At 40.0% G+C, this 20,971-nt stretch overlaps 1 non-coding gene across 2 annotated transcripts; it reads right to left on the bottom strand.

Annotated features, from left to right (window-relative positions):
* Positions 1-200: 200 nt before the first annotated feature.
* Positions 201-19,793, bottom strand: LOC111974382 (uncharacterized). Of its 2 annotated transcripts, none has more exons than XR_011481039.1 (4): positions 19,687-19,793; positions 16,529-16,574; positions 16,329-16,407; positions 201-313 (listed from the first exon to the last, which is right to left on the bottom strand). It is a non-coding gene; the product is annotated as an uncharacterized protein (transcript). The 2 variants fall into 2 exon arrangements; XR_011481040.1 differs by lacking the exon at positions 201-313 and adding an exon at positions 16,022-16,171.
* Between the last annotated feature and the right edge of the window lie 1,178 nt (positions 19,794-20,971).

Raw genomic sequence — 20,971 nt, 5'->3', positions numbered from 1 at the left:
ACCCAGTACCTTCAACTAATCAAGGTGTTGAAAATTAGTTATTTGAATCATCTGTTAGTGCTGGGTAGGAACAAAAGCCTACACACCAGGCCCTGTGGCTTTCCAGGACCTGTTGATTAACATGGCCCAAGGTTCTACACCTTGCTGCTCCCCCTCCACACAACAAAAATGAGAATATCCATATTCAATGTCTCCTGTAATATGCTGGTTCAGCTACCTCTGATGAACATAGGGCAGTCAACGGGACGACAACCGTCTTAGATGTGTAATTTGGCGCGGACTGGGTTCTGAGACAGCGAGAGTTAGCCAGGTGCTGAAAATGAGAACGAAAACAATACGTTATTAAATCGTGTCCGCATGTGCCAGACTGAACCTGCATCTCCTGACATGCATTTTGAAAAATCTTTACTTTCCTGTGGATATGTTGTGTCAAATTTCACATTTCCAAAGGCATTCGGACTAACCATTTTGTTTTCGAACATCTATTTGGCAGCTACGAGTGGCAAGTAACGTTGTTAGTTAGTTAAAACCTTTTCTCAATAGGGGGTGCTGTTTACACTTTGTAGATTTTTCGTTCCCAGATTAAACTGCCTCGTACTCAATTCTTGCTCGTACAATATGCATATTAMTATTACTATTGGATAGAAAACACTCTCTAGTTTCTAAAACCGTTTGAATTATTTCTCTGAGTGAAACAGAACTCATTCTYCAGCWCACTTCCTGTCAAGAAGTGAAATTTCTGAAATTGAGGTCTCTGTTCCAGGGTCGGTTTATAAATTCCCTTATAAGCTATGGGGCTACATGCACTGCATACTAGATGTCAGTAAGCGGTGAGACTTTGAATGGAGCGGATAGCACCATCTGGGGGAGTATAAAACCTCTTGGAACGGAAGTACCGACCTTTTTGACGAGGCGCCTGACGCATGAGGGCCACCGGCATGGCGTCTTCAAAAGCTTTCGGTTTAGCAGTTCTATATCTCCGGCTCCGATTTAATTTGTTTTTTGTCTTAAAAACTTCATAAGGTAGTTAATTTAAACCGACTTATAGCAGTTTATAGCAGTTTATTGCGATTTTCTGGAGTTTCTTTGTCAGGCGTTATCACGAGTTGGGCACCTCTCCGGTACATCGGCGTTAGCAGCTAATTTCTACAGGAGTAGAGGACATCTTTCAACCAAAAGACGATTGTTCTGGACAAAGGACCACTTGCCCAAGATTCTGATGGAAGATCATCCAAAAGTAAGAGCTATTTATGATGTTAATTCGTATATCTGTGGAAAGATGTAAAATTATTAGTCCGCCATTGATTTAGGCATGGTCTCGCTGTAATGCACGCTGAATGTCGAGTAACGTTAATTTTAAAAATCTAACACAGCGGATGCATTAAGAACTAATGTGTCTTTCATTTGCTGTCCAACCTGTATTTTTTAGTCAAGTTTACGATTAGTTATCGATTAGATTAGGTGCCTCTCCAAGATGGCGCCGGCAAGATTGCCTGAAATGTTGCTACTAATCACATTGTATAACCACGATTTGTGCTGCTAAATATGCACATTTTCGAACAAAACCTATATGCATTGTGTAATATGATGTTACAGGACTGTCATCTGATGAAGTATATCAAGGTTAGTCAAAAATTATATATCTTTTGCTGGATTGTTACGATCGCTAACCTTTGCTGCTGGTAAATTGCTTGTGTTTCTGGCTATTGTGGTAAGCTAATATAATGCTATATTGTGTTTTCGCTGTAAAACACTTAACAAATCTGAAATATTGGCTGGATTCACAAGATGTTGGTCTTTCATTTGCTGTATGCTGTGTATTTTTCAGAAATGTTTTATGATGACTATTTAGGTATTTGACGTTGGTCTCTGTAATTATTCTGGCTGCTTCGGCACTATTTCAGATTGCAGCTGCAATGGAGAACTGAGATTTATACCTGAAATATGCAAATCTTTCTAACAAAACATATGCTATACAATAAATATGTTATCAGACTCTCATCTGATGAAGTTGTTTCTTGATTAGTGGCTATTTATATCTTTATTTGGTCGAAACTGTGATAGCTACCTATGCAGGGAAAAAATGGTGGGGAAAAAAAGTTGTGTCTTTTGCTATCGTGGTTAGCTAATAGATTTACATATTGTGTCTTCCCTGTAAAACATTTWAAAAATCAGAAATTATGGCTGGATTCACAAGATGTGTATCTTTCATCTGGTGTCTTGGACTTGTGATTTAATGATATTTAGATGCTAGTATTTACTTGTGACGCTATGCTAGGCTATGCTAGACAGCTTTTTTACTGATGGGGGTGCTCCCGGATCCGGGATTGGGACCAATTAGAAGTTAATAAGGATTAGCCCCTTTAAATAAATAAAAAATCACCTAAAATGACATACCCAAATCTAACTGCCTGTACCTCAGGCCCTGAAGCAAGGATATGCATATGCTTGGTACCATTTGAAAGGAAACACTTTGAAGTTTATGGAAATGTGAAAGGAATGTAGTAGAATATAACACAATAGATCTGGTAAAAGATAATACAAAGAAAAAACCAAACGTTCTTTTGTATTGTTTTTGTACCATCATCTTTGAAATGCAAGAGAAAGGCCATAATGTATTATTCCAGCCCAGGTGCAATTTAGATTTTGACCACTAGATGACATCAGTGTATGTGCAACGTTTTAGACTGATCCAATAAACCAGTGCATTTCTGTAAAAGAAATGCCTAATTTGCTTATTAAAAACTTTTCATGTTCAAAATTGTGCACTCTACTCAAACAATAGCATGGTATTATTTCACTGTCATAGCTACTGTAAATTGGACAGTGCAGTTAGATTAACAAGAATTTAAGCTTTCAGCCAATATCAGATATGTCTATGTGCTGGGAAATTTTCTTGTTACTTACAACCTCATGCCAATCGCATTAGCCTACATTAGCTCAACCGTCCAGTGGAAAGGACACCGATCCCGAAGAAGTTTTAACGTTAGCTACCTTAAGTTACACAACGATGATGTTCTCAAAACTAACGTGGAAAGCCTGACATTAACGTTACCTGATGAGACAGATATTTGGTTCCAGGCACACGTCATCCTCTGCTGTATTCTAAAACTCTGGTCACGTATGAACATGGACGAACCAATACATCGTTTTTTACTTGACAACCTTAGCATGTTTGCCTGTCATTGAGGCCACAGGTAACGTTAGTTAGTTAAACATATGTATTTGCTGCTGAGCTTCTTATTCGGTAGGGTTTAACGGTGATTGGCATCCAAAATGTTGCATTACCACCCCCAACTGGACTATAGTATAAATCTCTTCTTCTTCAAGTTGTATTGGAACCAACTGACAGGTGCATATTCCACCTACTTTACTGGAGTGCGAGGCCGGTCACGACCTATTTATACCACTATATTCTCTTAATTAACTAACCATGAAATTCTAATAAAATGATTCCCTACAAACCTCACTACTCCCATCACCCCTACCTAAAATACCACCCACTCCCCATTCCCATCCAACCCCTCTGACCTTGTCAGACAACGTAACCCTTTCTACATCATACATTTCACAAAATAATAATACATGTTTAACTGTCTCCTCTACCATTACACATTCCAGTACCATGTTTCCCTATCAATTTCAAAGATGAATACAATCCCGTACGTGCTAATCTCATCCTACACAACATATCCTCATCGTTTCTTTTCCCATTGTATGACAATATCTCCTGTAAAGATTTCCTTGTACTATAAAAAATATATGCCCTTACTACTTTCATCCCATTGTCTCTGACAGCAATCTAACCCATTTTTCCACAATATTGTATTTCATGGTTCTTTTTGCTATTGTATCTACTATATCATTTCCATAAACACCTGTATGAGCCGGAATCCAACAGAATTGCATTTTAATTTCTTTGTAACTCCAACAACAGCATCATTATTTCTAACCATAAATCCTCACATTCTGACTTTCCAGATCTTAAACTACACAAAACTGATGCAGAGTCCGAACATATTACTACTCTTCTTGGTTGCACCTTCTCTATCAATTGCAATCCAACAACTATCGCAACCATTTCTGTTGAATATACAGATAAATAATTTGTTATTTTCTTGCATAGATTAACATCAAACTCAGGAATAAATACACCTACCCCTGTCTTCCCATGCCCCTGTCTTCCCTGGGGCGGCAGGTAGCCTAGTGGTTAGCGCGTTACCGTTGCAAGATTGAATCCCTGAGCTGACAAGGTAAAAATCTGTCATTCTGCCCCTGAACAAGGCAGTTAARCCACTGTTCCTAGGCTGTCATTGAAAATAAGAATTTGTTCTTAACTGACTTGACAAGTTAAATAAAGGTTCAAAAAAATATTAATGGGACCCTTCGAACCACCTGTATACACAGCAAGACTGATTACTAATATGTTGATCCACTATTGGTTCCTACATTATCTTCTTCACATCACTGTTTATTATCTTCGATCAGGCTAAGATCACCATGTGGTTTTGTATAAAACCACAGTGGCACATTTCCTATTGCCACAATATCTGATACCCTTTTTACAATCTCTGGGCCAAAACCCCTCTTTTGATATTGTTCATATTCCCATTAGTCTTCCAATACTGTCAGTGTAGGATGATCTACCGTACTACCCTTCAGTCTTGTCCAGTATGCCAGGGTTAGCTTAACTCTTCTAAAGGATAGTGCCATTTCCCCAGTACCTACTMGTAAAGCCTCAACCGGTGTAGTTTTAAATGCACCACCACACATCCTGAGTGCCCTTACTTGTATCCAATCAAGACGCAACAGCGATGTAAAAGCCGCAGAACCATATACAAAGCACCCATAATCTATGGATGATGTCATCAAWGTACAATAAATATTTCCCCTTACAAAAAAAGATTGCCGTTTTGAAACTGCAGTATAAGTGCATTAACTGCAGATGAATGTGATATTTTGGATGCACTCTCAACTGCATTTACACTGCAAAATTTCTGCAGTAATTTTTATTTTGTATTTTTTGGGGGGGACGAAGTATTAGCAGCATCCTGCAGTTATACTGCACTTCATTCCATTAAACTACAGCATTTACTCCGCAGAAGTCGGAACATTTATACTTCTTGCGCTTCATAGAACTGTTGCGAAAAAAGTTGTTAAGGAAGTGAATGTTTATACAGGACCTCCCGCCCTCACCTAGCGTCAACCAATCATGTAAATGCGGAGGAATATAGAGCTATACTGAGCCCTCCACATTGTTACAACATTTGGGAGTTGCCCGGCGATGCTGTACGGAGCTCGATTTTGCCTCTGCAAGCCCCCAGAGGCGCCACAATTGCATCAATTGTATGGAGCTTCTGTACCGCATTGCCAGAGCAAGCATAAATTGGCTTTTATCGACTCATTGATAATAGTGATGTGCAGTTCGCAAACATATTTTTTTCAACAACTCTTTTTTTATTTCATTATTATTATAATAAWTTTTTTATATCCATTTTTCTCCCCAATTTCGTGGTATCCAATTGGTAGTTACAGTCTTGTCCCTTCGCTTCTTCTTGACACAATGCCCGCTTAACCCGGAAGCCAGCTGCACCAATGTGTCAGAGAAAACACCGTACACCTGGCGACGTGTCAGCGTGCATGCGCCCGGCCCGCCACAGGAGTCGGTAGAGTGCGATGGGACAAGGACATCCCGGCCGGACAAACCCTCCCCTAGCCCGGACGATGCTGGGCCAATTGTGCACCGCCCCATGGGTCTCCRGGTTGTGGCCGACTGCGACAAAGCCTGGAAAGCTTSTATTTACTGACTCAAGAGTAATGATTTGTTTTTCTGATTGACTTGTGTGGTGGATGAATCAGAATTAGTTGGGTAACATAAGTAATTAAGATAACATAATATTCTTATGTGATATACTTTTTATTAGAATGTATTTCTAATCAAATCAAATGTATTTATTTAGCCCTTCTTACATCAGCTGATATCTCAAAGTGCTGTATAGAAACCCAGCCTAAAACCCCAAACAGCAAGCAATGCAGGTGTAGAAGCACGGTGGCTAGGAAAAAAAKCCTAGAAAGGCCAAAACCTAGGAAGAGGAACCTAGAGAGGAACCTAGGAACCTAGGTCTATCCTCCTGAAACTGACACCCAGGCTAGCTTTTTAGATAGATTGGAGTTTCCCAATATTTCAGATGAATCTCAGGATATTCTTCACGCTGAGCTGACTGTGGAGGAAATGTCCAATGCAATTGATAGTATGAGGGCGGGGAGGTCATCTGGCCCAGATGGGCTGCCCACTGACATTTACTTCTTAGGGCTAGGCATCCCGCCAGTGGGACACCTGTTGACAACTTCCGGTGAAATTGAAGGGCGAGCAATTCAAAATAAATAATCGTAAAAATTATGGATATTAAACATCTATGTACATACAAGTGTCTTATATCAGTTAAAAACTGTAATTCTTGTTAATCTAACTGCATTGTCCGATTTACAATAGGCTTTACAGCGAAAGTTTGAGGACGGCGCCCCACATCAAAATATTTTTCAACCAGCACAGGCTTCATAAAATCACAAATAGCGATTAAATATTCACTTACTTTTTGAAAATCTTCCTCTGATTTGCAATCCAAAGGGTCCCAGCTACAACATGCATGTTTGTTTTGTTAGGTAAAATCCTTCTTTATATCCCAAAAAGTCTGTTTAGTTGGCGCCATCGATTTGAGTAATCCACTCGTTCAACATGCAGAGAAAGGAATCCAAAAAGCTACCGGTAAACTTTAATAAAACAAGTCAAAATACAATTTGATTTAATCCTCAAGTACCCTAAAATGTAATTKAACTATATTATTTCATACGAAAGAAGTATGTTCAATAGGAAAGTAAAARTAGCAGGTGCGTGTCCTCTTCGTCGCACGGGCACAGACTGATTTCCAACTCTGACTCCCAGTACCAAAACTCAAAATTCTTCCTTATTTGGTAAGAAACAAGCCTGAAACCTTGAACAAGGACTGTTGACATCTAGTGGAAGCCATAGGAATTGCAATCTGGGAGCTAGAATTGCATTTGCCCCATAGCTTTCCATTGTAAGACCATGGACTCTCAAAAAAAAAATCCAGTCGGTTTGTCTTTGGATTTTCTCCTACCATATCAATTGTGTTATAGTCTCATAATTATTTTAAAATTTCTACAACCTTCAAAGTGTTTTCTATCCAATGGTACCAATTATATGCTTATCCTGGCTTCTGGGCCTGAGTATGAGGCAGTTTATTTTGGGCACATCAGTCAGACAGGAAGTGGAGAAAAATAGACCCTAGCCTGAAGAAGAACAAACTGTGCACTCCCCTCCCGGAGATGTATTTGGAATCTTACGAAAATGGTCTCCTGCCCCCTTCTTTGAGAGGAGCTCTGATCACTCTGCTCCTAAAACCTGGAAAGCTGCTTACCAAATGCGATTCCTATCGTGCAATTTCACTTTTGAATTCTGACACTAAGGTTCTTTGTAAAGCAGGTTGGAGAGTTTTCTCCCGGATGTGGTGGGTAAAGACCAAAATTGCTTTATTCAAGGTTGTCAAGGATTTCATAATGTTAGGAGAATGCTAAATGTTCTACATGCAAGAATTGGGTCGTCAGACACTGCGATCCTGTCGTTGGACACAGAGAAGGTCTTCAACATGGTTGAGTAGCTCTACCTTTTTGAAGTGTTAACTCGTTTTGGTTGTGGTGAGGGCTTTTGTAAATGGATAAAGATACTATCTACAAATCCCACTGCAGAGATCCTTACTACTAATATGGTATCTAAACCTTTTAACATCTGCAGGGGTTTTAAGCAGGGCTGCCCTCTTTCTCCTCTCCTGTTTATTCTAGCCATTGAGCCTCTAGCCATAGCTGTTAGGTCCCACCCCAATATTTCAGGTATCAGAATAGATCACATGGAACATCGAATTGCCCTTTATGCAGACAATGTAATTTTGTTTCTTACAGACTTGTGCAATTCCATACCCGCACTTCTGGACCTAATCAAAGAGTTTGGGGTGTTCTCGGGATACAAAATAAATATTGCAAAATCCTCAATTATGATGCAAAAGGAGGAGGAAAGACATAGACCTACACCTCTTACTTCTTTTTTTAATGCAACAGAATGCTTTACATATCTCGGCATTCATATTGTGGCAGAGATGGACCGCATAGTCTCAACTAACTATGACCCTGTCGTAGATTCAATAACTCAATCGATAGATAGATGGTCATCTTTACCTATATCTTTAATTGGCCGTATTAACATTCTGAAAATGAATGTCCTCCCAAAACTGTTGTATCTATTTCAGAACATTCCCTTGCCCCCGCCACCATCCGTCTTTACAAGGTTTAAAAATATGTTCACTATATTTATCTGGAATAACAGATGTCCCAGAGTTCGCTTGTCCTTATTGTACGTACCGTATGACAGAGGGGGTCTCCATATGCACGCATCCACTCACGTACACTACTGACTTCACACACCATTGTTACTTGTATATAGGTTACTTTATTTAATAAATATATTTCTGTTATTTCTTTATCTCCGCGTTGTATCCCTTTTTGTTACGGGCTACGAGTCGGTTTGAAACACTATGATATTCATTCTTAATAGGCTCGGTAATGTTATGGAAAAATTGTTTATTGTATAGAAAATGCAACTCCTCTCTTGCTGTGAAAAAAAACTATTATTGGGCTAGTTTTCAGGCCTTTTGGGCGGCTATTGAGTGGTCATTGGKCTATAAATTTTTGCTTGACCTGGCAAACCTGGCCATTGCTGAAAACGACGCTTCTCCATATTACCAGCTTTTTCATGAAGATAAAGTTGATGAAAATGCCATTAACTAACCAGCTGTCTTGAAACTGGGGGAAAGCTAGTGTCACGCCCTGGCCTTAGTATTCTTTGTTTTCTTAATTATTTTAGTTAGGTCAGGGTGTGACATGGGGAATGTATGTGTTTTTGTAGTGTCTAGGGTGGTTGTAAGGTTTAGGGGGTTTATTAGAGTAGTTGGGTTTATGTTTAGTATAGTAGTCTAGCTGTGTCTATGGTTGAGTGTAGGTATCTAGGAAAGTCTATGGTTGCCTGAATTGGGTCTCAATTAGAGACAGCTGGTTATTGTTGTCTCTGATTGGGAGCCATATTTAAGGCAACCATAGGCTTTAGCTGTTTGTGGGGAATTGTCTATGTTGAACGTAAGTAGTTTGTCTGTGCGCACTTGCGTTGGTAGCTTCACGGTCGTTTGTTGTTTTTGTATAGTTTGTATAAGTGTTTCGTTTCATGTTCATCGTTATAATAAAAGAAGATGGCTTATTTTCCACATGCTGCGTTTTGGTCTGTCTCTCCTCCACACGATCGTGACAGCTAGCTAACGTTAGTTTACTCCCACCATCAGAGTTCACTTTAGTGGACTGTGGCTAGTTTTCTAGAAAACTAAACAACTAGCTATATTTTAAAGGCTACCTAGTTACTGACTATTGAACACTTTTTGTCAAACTAATTTGTTCACCTGCCTGTTAATTGATCTATTGGTGACTTAAAGTAGTACAGATTTTTGGATCAGTTTTGCATTCACACGGAATACAATTACGTTGACAAGGGGGAGGTTATCCTAGATCACTATCCCTACTCTGAGACACTTTGTGAGTGTGGGCCCTGTACGAAAGCTGTTTCCCAATACCTTGCACGGCAGTCGTTTCACCACGCATCCCTGTTCCTGGAGTACGGCAGGATTTTGTTCCAACTAGGCACCACACCAGGGGTCCATTCGGTTGGCTTGAACATTTTCTTTGTTGCGGAACGGTTTGTACAAAACGTTCTTGAACAGACTTTGAGATACCTTTGCTCCGTTCGGTGGGTGTGTGGGGTGTAGCTTGAAGCAATGAGTGAGTTATTTAAAGGGCGGCAGTGCATTTTGAACCCACAACCCAACATCTCCCTGCTTTTCAAATGGTCATTCAGTACAGAACCGTTTCAGTTAAATTACGTTTTATATATCGAGCGCAGCCCTGACTGAACTAATTGATCAGTTCAGTTATTTATTGCCTAAATTCAACACACCTGGGCCTCATTTACAGTGGGGAGAACAAGTATTTGATACACTGCCGATTTTGCAGGTTTTCCTACTTACAAAGCATGTAGAGGTCTGTCATTTTTATCATAGGTACACTTCAACTGTGAGAGACGGAATCTAAAACAAAAATCCAGAAAATCACATTGTATGATTTTTAAGTAATTAATTTGCATTTTATTGCATGACATAAGTATTTGATCACCTACCAACCAGTAAGAATTCCGGCTCTCACAGACCTGTTAGTTTTTCTTTAAGAAGCCCTCCTGTTCTCCACTCATTACCTGTATTAACTGCACCTGTTTGAACTCGTTACCTGTATAAAAGACACCTGTCCGCACACTCAATCAAACAGACTCCAACCTCTCCACAATGGCCAAGACCAGAGAGCTGTGTAAGGACATCAGGGATAAATTGTAGACCTGTACAAGGCTGGGATGGGCTACAGGACAATAGCCAAGCAGCTTGGTGAGAAGGCAACAACTGTTGGCACAATTATTAGAAAATGGAAGAAGTTCAAGATGACGGTCAATCACCCTCGGTCTGGGGCTCCATGCAAGATCTCACCTCGTGGGGCATCAATGATCATGAGGAATGTGAGGGATCAGCCCAGAACTACATGGCAGGACCTGGTCAATGACCTGAAGAGAGCTGGGACCACAGTCTCAAAGAAAACCATTAGTAACACACTACGCCGTCATGGATTAAAATCCTGCAGCGCACGCAAGGTCCCCCTGCTCAAGCCAGCGCATGTCCAGGCCCGTCTGAAGTTTGCCAATGACCATCTGGATGATCCAGAGGAGGAATGGGAGAAGGTCATGTGGTCTGATGAGACAAAAATAGAGCTTTTTGCTCTAAACTCCACTCGCCGTGTTTGGAGGAATAGAAGGATGAGTACAACCCCAAGAACACCATCCCAACCGTGAAGCATGGAGGTGGAAACATCATTCTTTGGGGATGCTTTTCTGCAAAGGGGACAGGACGACTGCACCGTATTGAGGGGAGGATGGATGGGGCCATGTATCGCGAGATCTTGACCAACAACCTCCTTCCCTCAGTAAGAGCATTGAAGATGGGTCGTGGCTGTGTCTTCCAGCATGACAACGACCCGAAACACACAGCCAGGGCAACTAAGGAGTGGCTCCGTAAGAAGCATCTCAAGGTCCTGGAGTGGCCTAGCCAGTCTCCAGACCTGAACCCAATAGAAAATCTTTGGAGGGAGCCGAAAGTCCGTATTGCCCAGCGACAGCCCCGAAACCTGAAGGATCTGGAGAAGGTCTGTATGGAGGAGTGGGCCAAAATCCCTGCTGCAGTGTGTGCAAACCTGGTCAAGAACTACAGGAAACGTATGATCTCTGTAATTGCAAACTAAGGTTTCTGTACCAAATATTCAGTTCTGCTTTTCTGATGTATCAAATACTTATGTCATGCAATAAAATGCAAATTAATTAKTTAAAAATCATACAATGTGATTTTCTGGATTTTTGTTTTAGATTCCGTCTCTCACAGTTGAAGTGTACCTATGATAAAAATTACAGACCTCTACATGCTTTGTAAGTAGGAAAACCTGCAAAATCGTCAGTGTATCAAATACTTGTTCTCCCCACTGTATATACCGTGCGTATGTATAAAATATACCCCAAAATGTGCGTGCAGCAGTTTTCACGCAGAAGTTGGTATTTATAAACATTTTACTTGACGTGAGAATATGCTCACCTCCCCGCAAACATTAGACCATGCATACGCACATCTGTTAGTGATTTAAATGTTATATTGCAAGCTGGCAAGTAAGTATTTTGTGCAAATATGATGAAAAGCTAATTCACWAAAAATAGGAACCTATTAACAAGAATGCAGCCATTTGCCATTAGTGAGAAGTAAAATCTGTTTTATTATTAGAATCTAAAATAATTAGACAGCAATCTCTTTCCTATTTATTTTATTTTCATAACCATTGCAGAATACATTCCTCAACTTTTCTGGCCATGATGGATTCATATTCCCTAAGGAGCCATACAACAAATGATCATGCGCATCTCTCATTATTTGGACTACTGTATAGTAGCCRAGTAAATAGATGGGTTATGTATTTCAAGTTTTGCAATATCATAGGTAGCGCAGATTATAATACGGTATACAGTCGAATTTAACAGGTGAACTATTTATATTTTGCATTGAAGTTGGCTTTAGTAAGCTACTGTAAGTACTCTAATTTCATTTTTTTTGTAGCCTGTCTTAGACAACGTTTCAGAATTTATGGGCATATTTAGGTTGGGGGGAAAAGTTGATGCAAAGCATTGTTGAATTCAATCATTCTGCTGACTGGTCCACAACAATTTGCCATTGTTTTCGCTTTCAGAAATTGACACAGTCCTTTTCCAGATACAGCATAAATTACTGCTCAAGATTAAAACATCCTGCCAACACAGTGAATAAACCAGTAGCTTATGTAAAATATTTGACAGTATGGGTAGGCTTAGGTTACATGAGTACTATTGCTGTGCGATAGGAGCGCGACATCATTGCCTATTTAATCTCAGAGTTTATACCAAGGACATAGAAACCCAATAATCTATTGATACAGTAAACTAAATATTGAACAACAATTCGTCTTTTGRATGCCGTGGCCTAATGCCAATAGTTCCAAATTATACAACAAATAAATGGCATTATAATCACCATAAAAGGTGAATGATGGGTGTTTTCCAGGCGGAGTTATAATACTCATTCATGCATGCATGCACAGTTTGATGACTGGTCTGATTTATAACAGGAAACATGCGTATGTGAATATTTTCAGAAATGGCACACACAGATATTTAGTGTGAAATATACACAACGGTTATAAATGAGGCCCCTGGCCTTCCAGGTCAGTTAACTCAAAAACATGAACACTCCAGAACCAGGGTTGCCTGCCCTAGAGATATTCATCAATGCTTATTAACTGAATAGTGTATGTGAATTTCCATATATCAATGACACTAACAAAAGGGTTGAATTGTTCAGCAACTTTCAGTAAATGCTAACTTGGCTTTGGTGATGAAAGGTACATCATGCATTTTGTCATCTCCCTATCAGGACACTGCATGCTGTCACATGGGCCTGGATGGTGACACACCTTCAAGCTGCCTGACTGAATACTGTGGCCTTCAATGGTACCAGAAGCAAGGGCCTTGTCACGTTCTGACCATAGTTCTTGTGTGTTTTGCTTGTTTTAGTATTGGTCAGGACGTGAGCTGGGTGGGCATTCTATGTTGTGTGTCTAGTTTGTCTGTTTCTATGTTTGGCCTAATATAGTTCTCAATCAGAGGCAGGTGTTTTGTGTTGTCTCTGATTGGGAATCATATWTAGGTGGCTTGTTTTGTGTTGGGGTTTGTGGGTGGTTGTTTCCTGTCTTTGTGTTTTCTCTGCACCAGATAGGGCTGTATCGGTTTGCCACATGTTATTTTGTATCGTGTTAAGTGTTCACTGTTTATCATTTTATTAAACATGTTGAGCACTGGCTACGCTGCCGTAAGGCTGCCGTTACAGGCCTTACCTGGGAGTACAGCAACAGTCTCTGTCTCGCAACCATTGTCAACACCTCACGGCTCAATGCTTCTCCCCTATTTGACCTAGATAGTTTGTGTGTATGTATTGATATGTAGGCTACATGTGCCTTTAGATTGATGTAGTTCTGTCCTTGAGCTGTTCTTGTCTATTAATGTTCTGTATTATGTCATGATTCATGTTTTGTGTGGACCCCAGGAAGAGTAGCTCATGCTTTCGCAACATCCTAATAATATACAAATACATAAAAATATATATAAAACCACTCAAATTCATACAAACTGTTACAGACACAATTACTGACTTATATTCATTTTGTCTTCTTGTCCCATTCTTAAATCTTGTATGGAATATACACTGAGTTTACAAAACATTAAGAACACCTCCCGAGTGCGCAGCAGTCTAAGGCACTGCATCTCAGTGCTAGAGGCGTCACTACAGACCCTGGTTATAAAACTGTTATACTCACAGACAATATTTTGACAGTTTTGGAAACTTTGGAGTGTTTTCTATCCTAATCTGTAAATTATATGCATATTCTACGATCTGGACCTGAGAAATAGTCAGTTTACCTTGGGAACGTTATTTAAAAAACGCTAGGGGTCAGATCTTTAAATAAAAAATAACGTTCCCAAGGTAAACAGCGTAAGTTTTCAGGTCCTTAAAAATTGTGGTTTCAATTCCGTAAGTTTCTTCATTATAAAGGGAGTATGAGACCAGATTCCTTTTTCCAATGGCATTACTCGGCTGTGACAGTGTAGAACATAGTTTCACAGGCTTTAATTTTGAAAAATTAGCAAGATTTTTTCAAAATAGTCGTGGTTCTTTGATTAGTTTCTGCGTGCAGAGGGGTGCCTATCCATTTTCTTCTCTCTTTATTCGAATAGGTTACGGGTCCGGTTGAAATATCGTTATGTATGAGTTAAAAAAACCCTGAGGGTTGATTATAAAAACATTTGACATGTTTTACGAACATTACGGATATTGTTTGGAATGTTGCGTCGAACGGAACGAGGCTTAGTTTTCTGACATAAGCGCAACCACATGGCGTTTTTTTTGTTTATAGTATAATTTTACGAACAAAATAAAATTTTATGTGTAACTGGGAGTGGAGGCATAAATCGACCGTACTTATCGAAGGTAAGAACATTATTTTCAATGCTTTCTGACTTCGATGACACAGCTAATTTGGGGCTAGCTATATCCTAGATTGATTGATAACACTACAAAGTGGATTGCTTTCACTGTAAAGCATATTTTCAAAATCTGACACGATAGGTGGATTAACAACAAGCTAAACTGTGTTTTGGTATATTTCACTTGTGATTGCATGATTATAAATATTTTTTGTAATATTTTTGAATCTGATACTTTTGGGAATTTTCTTCTGCCTTTCAGGACCGGAACGAGGCTGTGGTTTTCTGAACATAACGCGCAACCCAAATGGCGTTTTCTTGTTATAAAAGTAGTAATGACACGATAGGTGGATTAACAACAAGCTAAGCCGTGTTTTGGTATATTTCACTTGTGATTGCATGATTATAAATATTTTTAGTAATATTTGSCGCCCTGCAATTCAGTGGTTGTTTAGGAAAATGATCCCGGTAACGGGATCCGTAGCGCAGAGAGGTTAAGAACAAATTCTTATTTTCAATGACAGCCTAGTAGGTTAACTGCCTTGTTCAGGGGCAGAACAACAGATTTGTACCTTGTCAGCTCAGAGGATTCAAACGTGCAACCTTTCGGTTACTAGCCCAACGCTCTAACCACTAGGCTACCCTGCCGCCCCAGATAAACGGGTGGAGACTGGTTAAAGAAGGATTTTTAAGCCATGAGAAAATTGAGACATGGATTGTGTATCGGTGCCATTCAGAGGATGAATGGGCAAAACAAAAGTGCCTTTGAATGGGGTATGGCAGTATGTGCCAGGCGCACCGGTTGGAAGAACTGCAACGCTGCTGGGTTTTTCACACTCAGTATTAAAGTACACATGGGCCAGCATCCCTGTGGAACGCTTTCAACCCCTTGTAGAGTCCATGATCAAATTAATTGTGTCTCTTCTGAGGGCAAAAGGGGGGTTGCAACTCAATATTAGGAAGGTGTTCCTAATGTTTGGTATACTCAGTGTATATTTTAGATGACACACCAGTATGATGCGCGATGTACATGATTAAAAATGTATTCACCCTGGACATGAAACTTGCATTTACTAAGTGTCTAAGTGATGTCTTGATGTTTAAGTTACCGCAGAAGTTAGTAAAAGTTAGTGTGAAGACCAACATGCTATGAAAAAGTTATTGTTTTGTAATCTTAACAATACATTTTTTTTGTTGTTTATACAAAACTTTATTGCATTTGGTCATTCCCAAAATGTGGCCTTTGAAAGCCTTGATTGTTACATCCTTACACAGAGAACTGTCTGCAGATAGCTGACAACAGGGTGGCAGATTTTTTTATGTGCTTCTCTAGAGTTCCACAGCCCAGCAGACTCATCAGGTGATGGAGGGATGGACACATGTTAGTTTTGATGAAAGTCTGGGAGACTTTTAGAGAGAGGAGAGAGCATGAGTTGGAGTGAGTACAATAAATCCAATCCCACTAGTGGCCCTGGATAATGTGCTATGTTGTCACACAGGCAGACTGCCATATTGAAGGAGGTCTAAATGATGCTTCAAGTATACRATTATGAGTGTAGCTTACTTCTCTGTGCTCTGGAGACATCGCAGGTCTTTAGTCAGAAGGCTCTGGAGGTCCTTGGACAATTCTGTCTCTGTGGCACCTGGTGAGAGACGGATAGAGGTAGTGAGTGTGAAAGAGAGCGAGCCCTTACCCCTGACCTCCCACTGGTCCAGGCCTACTGCCTAGTATCATGCAATGTAAAGATTAAAGACAAATGGTACCTGTATTTAGGATTCATGTATCAGTTTGTCTKCATCACATTCATGTCTGTAAATGACAACAGTAGAGCTGATTAAAAGTATGGCTACGACAAATTACATGGTATCCATATACAGTGGGGCAAAAAAGTATTTAGTCAGCCACCAATTGTGCAAGTTCTCCCACTTAAAAAGATAAGAGAGGCCTGTAATTTTCATCATAGGTACACTTCAACTATGACAGACAAAATGAGGGGAAAAAATCCAGAAAATCACATTGTAGGATTTTTTATGAATTTATTTGCAAATTATGGTGGAAAATAAGTATTTGGTCACCTACAACAAGCAAAGATTCTGGCTCACAGACCTGTAAATTCTTCTTTAAGAGGCTCCCTGTCCTCCATCGTTACCTGTATTAAATGGCACCGTTTTGAACTTGTTTATAGTAGTAAAAGACACCTGTCCACAACCTCAAAAGTCACACTCCAAACCATATGGCCAAACGACAAAGAGCTTCAAAAGGACACAAGAACAAAATTGTAGACCTGCACGCAGGCTGGGAAGACTGAATCTGCATAAGGTAGCAGCTTGGTTTGAAGAAATCAACTGTGGGAGCAATTTATTAGGAATGGAAGACAGACCACTGATAATTCTCTCGATCTGGGGCTCCACGCAAAGATTCACCTCGTGGGGTCAAAATGATCACAGAACGGGAGCAAAAATCCCAGAACACAACGGGGGACCTAGTGAATGACCTGCAGAGACTGGGACAAAGTAACAAAGCCTACATCAGTAACACACTACTGCGCCAGGGACTCAAATCTGCAGTGCCAGACGTGTCCCCCTGCTTAAGCCAGTACATGTCCAGGCCGTCTGAAGTTTGCTAGACAGATTTGGATGATCCAGAAGAAGTTGGGAGAATGTCATATGGTCAGATGAACAAAATATAACTTTTTTGGTAAAAACCTCAATCGTCGTGTTTGGAGGACAAAGAATGCTGAGTTGCATCCAAAGAAACAATACCTATGTGAAGCATGGGGGGTGGAACATCATGCTTGGGGCTGTTTTCTGCAAAGGGACCAGGACGACTGATCCGTGTAAGGAAAGAATGAATGGGCCGTGTAATTGTGAGATTTGAGTGAAAACCTCCTTCCATCAGCAGGGATTGAAGATGAAACTGGCTGGGTCTTTCAGCATGAACAATGATCCAACACATACGCCCGGGCAACGAAAGGAGTGGCTTCGTAAGAAGCATTTCAAGGTCCTGGAGTGGCCCTAGCCAGTCCTCCAGATCTCAACCCATAAGAAAATACTTTGGAGGGAGTTGAAAAGTCCGTGTTGCCCAGCAACAGCCCCAAAACATCACTGCTCTAGAGGAAGATTGCATGGAGGAATGGGACAAAATACCAGCACAGTGTGTGAAAACCTTGTGAAGACTTACAGAAACGTTTGACCTCTGTATTGGCCAACAAGGATATATAAAAAGTATTGAGAAACTTTTGTTATTGACCAAATACTTATTTTCCACCATAATTTGCAAATAAATTCATTAAAAATCCTACAATGTGATTTTCTGGATTTTTTTTCCCTCATTTTGTCTGTCATAGTTGAAGTGTACCTATGATGAAAATTACAGGCCTCTCATCTTTTTAAGTGGGAGAACTTGCACAATTGGTGGCTGACTAAATACTTTTTTGCCCCACTGTACATTTATAGCTAGCTAAACTGTTATTTATATTATGGCCCCACATCTCATCTCACTAACAATTGCTAAGGCGAATAGCAAATTCCACTATTGTGGCTAAAAATCATTTTTTTGTGTAGCTTAGTTCCTTCAGAAAAGATTCACACCCCCTTGACTTCTTCCACATTTTGTTGTATTGCAATGTGAGATTAAAATAGATTTAATTGTCATTTCTTTGTCAATGATGTACACAAAATACTCTAATGTCATTTGTAAAATATTAATGAAAATTAAAATACTAATATATCTTGATTCGATAAGTATTCAACCCCCTGAGTCAATACATGTTAGAATCACCATTGACCATTGAGTCTTTTTGGAAATGTTTCTAAGAGCTTTCCACACCTGGATTGTGCAACATTTGCAATGGTTGCTGATCAATGGTAGACAACCATTTTCAGGTCTTTCCATAGATTTTCCTAACTCTCTGGAGTTAGGAATGACGCCTGTATCTTTGCAGTGATTGGGTGTGTTGATACACCATCCAAAGTGTAATTAATAACTTCACCATGCTCAAAGGGATATTCAATGTCTGCTTTTTTACCCATCTACCAATAAGTGCCCTTCTTTGCGAGGCATTGGAAAACCACCCTGGTCTTTGTGGTGGAATCTGTGTTTGAAGTTCACTGCTCGACTGAGTGACCGTACAGATAATTGTATGTGTGGAGTACAGAGATTAAGTAGCCATTAAAAAAACACTATTATTAGTCCATGCAACTTGTTTAGCACATTTTTACTRGTGAACTTATTTATGCTTGTCGTAACAAAGGGGTTGAATACTTATTGACTCAAAACATTTCAGCTTTTCATTTTTTATTAATTTGTAAACATTTTGAAAAACATAATTCCACTTTGACATTATGGGGGTAGGCTAGTGACCAGAAATGTAAGTGTAATCGGCTGTAACAGGCTGTGGAAAAAGTCAAGGGGTGTGAAGACTTTCTGAAGGCACTGGAGCTAGGGGACTTATTCCATCATGACAGCATCTAGCCCTTGATAATGACTCTCAGTTCCATTACATTACACAAGAGTCATTGGACGAAGACGTCTTCTGTATGGTGGAGTTTTGTTAGATCCCCGACGCTCGGTCTGAACATTAACATGCATCGTTTGCGGTATGGTTTTGGAAGAATCAAGACCGTATCTTTCATATCAGTTAGAAATAATAATAATTTWAAAAAAAACGTTAAATTGATACACACCTTGATAGGGCAACTAGCTCACAGTCTCACATCAGACTTAGACATTCATTCATGTTTCTCAAATGTCAAATTTCGATGTTGTTGCAAACTTCAAGTGTTTAAGGATAAGTTTAGGCATTACCCCCGAATGGTTAAGGTAAGAGTTAAGTTTAGGGATAGGCTTAAAAAAATATATCAAAGACGACTTTCCATCACTGGATTCTAAATTACTTTTGGAATCAGAGGCAGATGCTTACGGTTTGGGATAGGCTTCATTTTTTTCTTCTCAAAAACAACTTTCTATCGCTGGATTTGAATTTACAACCTTTGGAATCAGAGGCAGTCGCTTACGCCATCCGCCATGCCTGTTCACGACGCTTGAGCAAAACCGAAACCTACTTGAAGGTAACAGCGCTCATTTACCCCTAGTGGACGTTTTCCACATCATGTCCTGACGTCAGAAATGGATGGATGTTAAATACTGACTCCTGGCTGGTTAGGGTTTGTGTTCCCACACGGCCATATCTCCATGTTACATCACTTCTTTACGGAAAACAGAAGGAATAAAAGAGGTAACCACCTGTGCTAGCTATGGCAAGAGAGAATAGTAACATTAGGTTATATATTCCACTGGCTGCACTACCAAGCAGTAACTGCTAATTTTGTCGAAAATGAATGAATGTCATTTTTGCTAAGTGAAATACATGCTTAATCATGTGTACGAATATCTTGCCTCTATTGTATTGTGTTTTGGAGAAAACGGGGGTCATGTTAGCAGTAACTGCATAAAGTTACTGTGAAACCAAGGTAAATAAAAGCAATTTTTCTCAGTTCCACATCATGAGCAGTTACTGTCTTTTTGCTTGGTAGGGCAGTGGGGCTCTCAGTGTTAAAAATACATTACATGCAATAAACTACACTTTGTTACACTTTTGAGGCATTAGTACAATACAATGTCCATAATTCACATCAAACAACGTAACATGTAATACTTACTTCACTGTAATATGCAGTAGTAGTTTAGCCACCATGGCTATGACTGTCAGAGTCGGGAGAGCAGCTAGGGCGTAGATGGTCCACACTGTCAACAKAGAAACACAATTGAAATCAGGCAGTTTAGAAGAAAACATACCAGTTAAGAAGCACCCTATGCACTTGAGTAGACTCTCAGACAGGCATGGAGAAACCTGACCAGAAAGAGATAAAAGGGATCTATAAACTAAAAACAGTCTGGCACATCTACACCATATTTGTACAGTACTATACACTGAGTGTACAAAACTTAGGAACACCTTCCTAAAATTCAGTTGCACCCCCTTTTGGCCTCAGAACAGCCTCAATTCGTAGGGGCATGGGCTCTACAAGGTGTCGAGTCAACATGCTGGCCCATGTTGACTCTAATGCTTCCCAGTTGTGTCAAGTTGGCTGGATGTCCTTTGGGTGGTTGACCATTCTTGATACACACGGGAAACTGTTGAGCYTGAAAAAACCAGCGGCATTGCAGTTCTTGACTCACTCAAACCGGTGTGCCTGGCACCTACT

The sequence above is a fragment of the Salvelinus sp. IW2-2015 genome, linkage group LG15 (genome assembly GCF_002910315.2).
Source record: "Salvelinus sp. IW2-2015 linkage group LG15, ASM291031v2, whole genome shotgun sequence".
Lineage (NCBI taxonomy): Eukaryota > Metazoa > Chordata > Actinopteri > Salmoniformes > Salmonidae > Salvelinus > Salvelinus sp. IW2-2015.
Note: the sequence above shows the minus strand (reverse complement) of the source record. Positions and strands in the feature narration are given on the sequence as shown.